Source organism: Lactuca sativa, chromosome 7, assembly GCF_002870075.4.
Source record: "Lactuca sativa cultivar Salinas chromosome 7, Lsat_Salinas_v11, whole genome shotgun sequence".
NCBI classification, from domain to species: domain Eukaryota; kingdom Viridiplantae; phylum Streptophyta; class Magnoliopsida; order Asterales; family Asteraceae; genus Lactuca; species Lactuca sativa.
Window position 1 is genome coordinate 93075445 of NC_056629.2, and position 6113 is coordinate 93081557.

The following is a 6113-nucleotide window of genomic DNA, read 5'->3' on the forward strand; positions in this document are numbered from 1 at the left end:
ATAAATCCATTAAGACATCATGACACTTTCATGAAAGGTATAGAAGGATCAAGTTCACATTTTTATGGATCCTAAAAGCTCTATAATGGATAAAGTTTCCAACTTTATCCATTAGAATGGTCCAAACCACCAAGATCTAGCCTTTAAGCATCACATTTTCAACTTAATCCATTACATCCAAGTCTCCAACCATCATATTTGAATTACAAGGTTGTTTAAATGGATAAAGTTTCCAACTTTATCCAAAAGAATGTCACAAAATTTTAACATCTAAAATTTATGCACTAAAATGACCAAAAGCTCATAACATCCAAAACTAGCTACATCTAACAAATGCATCATCAATATTCAAACTTTATACCTCTAGAAGATATATCAAGGTGAACAAAGTCCAGATATACAAGCTCCAATGCAACCAAAACTTCTCCAAGAAGTTCCTTCTCCTCAAAGGTCGACCATACATACTCGAAACCAGTCAAAAACACCTTCTTTTAGCTCACAAGGCACAAAATAGGGTTAGGTTTTCGTGGAAGGGGTGTTGGGGAGGTGGAGGCTGAGAATAGAATGGTTTTGGGGGAGTTAAGGAGCTTAAATAGGGCTCAAACCACGAAAATAAGGATTAGAAACTGTTCGTATATGCCCTGCGTACTCAGGATGCCTTAGTACGCCCATCGTACTCCCCCTTGTATGCCCAGTGTACTCAGCTTAACCTAGAACCGTCCAAACTTCAAAGGATTATAACTTCTTCGTTTCAACTCCGATTTCGATGATCATTATATCCATGACAAGGTATTGAGGAGCTCTACATCCCTATATAATTACTTTTGACTTAAAACACATTGAACTAAAATCCATAATTCATAAAAGAAGTATGAAAAACTACTTTCCCATTTTACCCTTTAACTTCCAAGCAAAAACCAAACTCTGGGATCACACAATCTACATTACCCACATCCAAATGGGTCTAAACCTCTCGTTACCAAAGAACTAAGCCTTATGATACCTGATCATCGGGACACGACCCCGAGTTATGAAACAACTTGAAACAAGGTGTTACAAGTATATATTGGAATAGGTGAAGTAAGAGGTGGAAGTTGAGTAGATGTACCACTAGGAGGAATCACACAAGTATTTCCGTTTGAGTCCATATGAAATGTGTACTCAAGGATGTCTTGATTCCTAATATCCTCTGTATTGATCTGATAGTAGGAATGCATGTTGGAGTAAGGTTTTAATGTAGGTATTTATGGTGGGATCGATGTATATGTTTAGACATTTGTGATATGTGAGTCCATATTAGATGTGTTCTCAGGGATACCCAGACTACATGTATCCTCTATATTATATTCTAAAGTGGTAACCCTTTGTGGTGAAACATTCTGATCAGGAATATGTGTCGACAGAGTTACCTCAATAACAAGACGATCAACATCATAAACATTTGCCTCCAAAGAATACTGTGAAGACTGAAATTGATCAACAATCTCTATATCTATTTCTTCATCATCATCATTAGTTCCACCCTCATCCTCTAGATCAATAATCATCTTTTTGAGTCTCATTTTCAATGGTTTCGTTGTTAACTTTTTACTAGAAAAAGTTTTTAACACACTGGCTACCTTCCTCTTATCTTGTGGTTGTTCTTCAACAACTGGTTCCTGAGTCATCACTCCATTCGACTTTCTCTTCAACTTCTTTGGTTTTGAACCATGAGTAATACCCACTAACATCTCCATGCAACTTTGTAAAATTCGGTTCGATGCTGATACTACACTCATCATGTGACAACCCGAAATTTCTATCTTGAAAGCCAATCAATTCAATCAAAAGACAGACTTATTTCTGCTATCTTTTAGCCCTGTTTTGGGTCTATTTGAGAGTTTCTGAGCCTAGTGTAATGTATGAATGGATGCTAGGATGAGTTAGCTTCTGAACGGGAGGATTAAATCGAACCAAAAAACCACTCACAAGGTGTTCACGGCCGCAAACTAGGTTCACAGCCATGAACTACCTCCTATATATATATATATATATATATATATATATATATATATATATTAGAGTGACCTAATTTTCTTCTCATTTCTCCTCCTCCCAACCGTGAAAGCATCCATTCACTCTCAAAAAGCTTCAACTGTAAACACTCTAAAGCCTAAAAAACGTAAGTGTTTCATCCTTAATCTTGTCATACTTGAAAGGCTACTAGATCCTAGCCTTGATTTGTCATGTTTCATCATCATCTTCATGAACTTGAAGGGATCACGGCCGTGAACCCTTCATAAGGGTCGTAAACCCTTCATAGAATCATACGGACCGTGAACACCCCATGAGACCATGAACCCTTCTTAGATGCAAGGTTGGGCCGTGAATACATCATGTGTTCATGAATGTGACAACCTGATATTTCGAATCAATGTAATGACCTAAAAAGTCAAGAATTGTAATCTCTTTTGATATAACGAAATTAGCGTCCAAAAATAAAATGTTCAAAAGTCTCTATTGGGTTGCCTAAAATGATAGTTATCATGTCAGGGTTTTCAGAAATATAAAGAACACTAAAATCCGAGTTATAACAAAGAAGTTATGACCAACCTAAGATTCACAAAAAAACCGTCAATACGACTAAACGTAAAACGCGAAGTTTTAATAAAATACTTTTTAACCTTAAGTATCTAAATGAAAGTTGTAGATATCATTAAACCGTGAACATACATAAAAGGAAAGTCCAAATCTGACTTCGTATGAGGAAGTTATGATTTTTCCAAGTTTTGGATATAGCAGCAGATAGCTAAAATACTCGAAATAGAGATCAAGAGATTTTTAGCCGATACAACCTAAATGAGAATCGAAGATCTCAACAATAGTAGCACAACGGTATAAAGTCTGACGAGAACGAACATCACATGAAGAAGTTATGGATTTTTAATGGACTTTTCGTGTCCCGGCCTGTTAAAAATAAATAATAAAAATTAAATTCAAAATTAGCCAATGGAGTCTAAACGAGAGTTGTAGAGTATATTCTCACCTTCGCGTGCATATAAATAACGTCGAAAATGGAGCTCGTACGCGAAAGTTATGCATTTTACAAGTTCGAGTCCCGAAATCCGAGGCTGTCAGGCCTACCACGACGTGGTGAAGAAGCCAACGATGTGGTATTGTGACTGATGGGTGCCAGGTGCGTCAGCAAACATCTCGTCAACAGAAGAGGATAGAATCCCTCACCACGACTTGGCAAGGTGTACCACGACGTGGCGCCCAATTTGGGGCTATAAATAGCAGCCGAAGGTGTTTGGTTTCATTGCTCATTTCTTCTCTCTCTCTCTCTCTCTCTCTCTCTCTCGTGTCGAAGCTCTGCGTTTAAACCCCCCGAAGCCATCCCAAAGCCCTGGTCTTCATACCCAAGTTCCGAAGGAAGGTTTTTCACTCCCGAGACTCCCAAGATTCCCGAGAATCCCGAGAAATTCAACTTTCCTTAGTCGAAGTTCTGCTCAGTTTTCGTTTCACCTTCTTCTATCTATCAAGTGAGTTCATACCCTATAACTACGTTTTTAAATACTTTATAAATGCTTTTATACGCTTTCAAGAGGGAGGGGGGGATACAAGTAAACACTCAGTTACTCTCGTGTCGAAAACAATAAGCTTTTACTACACTTATCTTTATATAACAAATCATATGTGATTCTTAACTATCATATGAAAACGTTCGCATGCAACACCTATTCAATAACATCTTGTCCTTTAAGAATATAAACATGTTGTTATACGAATGTCAAACACTTCATTTATATTTTGGTGAATAAATGTTCAATAGGTTTATTATAATTGTTATACTTACATACCAAGCTGATACTGCCCTAGGGCTATCATACAAAGAATCATACATTTGAGAAAAACTATAATATGTATAATTACTAGATATTCAAGAGGTTTTACATACTATAAGTTCTATATCAAAGAAATAGTTTCATATACAAGAACAAACGAGCTTTTCATACGTAAATCTATTTGATACTAAGTTTTGTGAGACGTTCAGCTTCACATACTTTCGAGAATGCAGTTAAAGTCCTGTATTATATACCATAATCTCTTATAGGGAGAGCGTGATACTTGTGTATAGATCTATATGGGATTGACAATCCCGCACCTAAACTGTTAGCTACAGTTAGACCGACAGGTTTGGGGTGACAAACGTCATAACAGTCCAACGCCTGAAGAACATTGTTACAGGCAGTCTGGGTCAATAGCATGGTTGTAAAACTCACATGGAGGATTAAAAACACATTGATTTACGGGATTATTAAATGCCTTAGCGATTTTATATATACATAAATCTACTATTCTATGCATGAAAAACACTATTGCATTATAGTTTTTGGAACTTTTAAATTACCATACACTTATGGAAAAATATTGAAATTTTAGAAACAATATTCAAAACAGTAGGGACTTGTAGAAGACTACATTTATATTAGTAGGAAATATGGGATTTTCTAGGAGTTTTTCAAACATATACAAACAATCTATTCAAATTTTTACAAACATTGACATTAAATATTTATGAACTCACCAACTTAAATGCTGATCTACTCTTTCAAATCTACTTGTATTTCTAAGGGATTCAGTAATACAGGTAAAACTTCAGCTTTTGGAGAAGTGATGCTAAGGCGTCAGTCTTAAACTCATTTTGTCATCATATTGTAATTTGTTTTTTGAAACAAGTATCTTACAACAATGAAACTTTCAAATTATATATATGATGGTTGTGCTTACTTTCTTTACTATGTATTCAATTGTTTCGATACTATATGAAGTCATCCGCCCTCGAACGTTTTCGCCGTTCTGGTTTGGGGTTGTGACAGATTGGTATCAGAGCATTGTTTATAGTGAACTAAGTATATCGAACTACATAAGATATACAAACTATAATTGCATAAGGGACTAAAACTCTCTGACAAAACGTTTTTACACCTAAACCGCGTTTCATTTAACTTAAATTATTTGGATTGTAAAAGTACAAATACATGCATACAATGATTTATTTTCATAGTTAGAACTATACAAGAAGTATTAAGACAAGTTGTACACTACGACTAAGCCTCGGAATATGTAGTCAGATTTGGGACGAATATAGCCTGATCAACTATATTTATCCGAGATCGGACTAATGTATGTCGAGGAATGGTTGTAGACAGCAACAAGTCAAAACTTACCAAAAATGACATTAGTATCAAACATACAAATTTAAATACTATAGGAGTATTTAGTAAATACAATAGTTTAAGTTACGTGTTTAGATTTACATGTATTAACTTCTAGACAATTCTCATACCTCTATTCTCGCACAGACACAATGGCTGGATTCCACCCACTAGGGGATCCCTACTACCCAAATCAGGGCAATGGAGGATGGGTAGAGGAGGACCCCGAAGAGGATGAAGAACCTATCGAGTTGGAAGAAGGGGATGACTCTAGGACAGACTCAGAACCAGAAGTAATTGACCCTCCAGCCGCTCAACCTCCCGTTGTTAGGAGAAACTTTCAGGGACCAAGTCTCGTTTGGGGATGTCACCTTCACCATTGGAGCCAACAACAAGGGTTACGTCCTCCCTACGGTATGTGTCAGGACTTCTATGACGTCAGGGATGGACGTTCAGCCGACCGAGCACTCCCAGTCATGGTAGGCAAACTAGCCAACTAGTCCTATCAATCCAGGGTTCAAGCTAACCGGATTTGTGAAGTCAATGTGGAGGTACAAGTTCACACTTCCGACATCCGTCGACTGGACAGGGCATAAGATAATGCCCAACTCCGAACCGACACATTCCAAGCACAACTGATTGCAGCCCTCTCTGAGATAAGGGAACAACAAGCCACCTTCGATAGGCGTCTTATGGAAGCAAAGTAATCAGACACGGAGTCAAGCTCCAAGCGCAACCTACGTCGCAAGTAGTACTTGCGGAATCCCAAAATTTTGTTATAGAATAGGAAATCGGCTAAAAGTCTTACTTTTCTTTAACTTCTGTATCAGAGATCCTTAGAAGGGTCGAAATTTTCCTAACATCAAATGTAACTCAGCATGTGTTTAATATATATGAAGAAATTCCTTTATGTGT